Source organism: Oxyura jamaicensis, chromosome 2 (assembly GCF_011077185.1).
Source record: "Oxyura jamaicensis isolate SHBP4307 breed ruddy duck chromosome 2, BPBGC_Ojam_1.0, whole genome shotgun sequence".
NCBI classification, from domain to species: Eukaryota; Metazoa; Chordata; class Aves; order Anseriformes; family Anatidae; genus Oxyura; species Oxyura jamaicensis.
The window spans coordinates 104,061,823-104,063,119 of NC_048894.1; positions in this window are offsets into that span (position 1 = coordinate 104,061,823).

Below are 1,297 nucleotides of genomic sequence, written 5' to 3' on the forward strand. Positions count from 1 at the left end.
TGGCAATATCAGCTAAATTCCAGCAGTGTAATGCCCACTAAACAGCCACAAAGGCAACAAAGTAGTGGGGAAATAAATCAGGGAGAAGCTGAACGCGAATGTCACGCCCTGCTTTTCTTCCTGTGTTTCCTATGAGACGGATCCCAAACAGATCAGCGGGGTGGAATCTCCTTGCTCCCAAACGATTGCAACACCTGTCAGGCCACCTGATGTCAGCACGTCGCGAACAAACAAAAGTCGGCAAGGCAAATTCACCAGCAGTAAAGCCGCTGTGAAATCAACACTGAGAACCGATTTTCTGCCACGCAACCTGAGCCGGCTTGCTCGGGGATTATTTTTATTGCAGCTGTGCCGTAACAGCAGCTAGCCATGCGGTCAAACGCACATGGGATCGTGAGACGAATGCTTTGAAATCACGGATTGGTAACTTCAAAGAAAAATTAAGAAGCCAGGATTTCTGAGACTACTTAGGCATTTATAAACTATGTGATTAATACGTCTGTATTATAAAAACCAGCTAGCATACTGCTGATACAACATATGTGGAGTTTTTCATTTTGAAGAGGCACAACTTGGCTCTGAAGAAACCGAAGCAATGCAGACGCCACTAAACCTTCACTGGCACGGAAACAAACAGGCCGCTGCGGGCGCAGCTCGCACCAGGCGGCCGATCACGAGACCCCGTCAGATCACAAGACCCAACGAAAACAAGAAACGATGAGTAGGTCGGGTGATGAGTAGGTCGGGTGTCAGCACGGGGTTCCCTCCAGTGTATTCACAACCCTGGGTGTGCTCCTCACCCCAGGACGTGACTGTGTGGGTGCCCATCGGGCCAAGACACCCACTGGGGCAAGGGACACACTGGGGTGAGGTGCCCATGGGGGTGAGGTGCCCATGGGGGTGAGGTGCACACGGGGATGAGGTGCCCGTGAGGGTGAGGTGCCCATGGGGACCAGACACCCCTTTCCCTCCGCTTCTCCTCTCGCACCGCCGGCCCTGAGGAGAGCCATGCGGGCCTGACCCAACGCCCAGACCCCCCTCGCCGCCCCCACCCGGGGACACCCGGCAGGCTGCGTGTGTGTCTCCCACCCACCCCTCTCCCTGCTGCCGCCGCCGGGGCCGGGCGGTGGCGTGAGGCGCGGCCCCGCCCCGCGGCCGGGGCGAGGCGGGCGATTGGCGGCGGCTCCCGGGCACGGCCCCTCGGTCCCTCCGCTCCTCCGCGGGGCCCGGCGGCGGGGCCGTGAGCACCGCCCGGCCCGGGGAGGGCGGCCCTTCCGGACCTGCGCGGCTGCCGCTC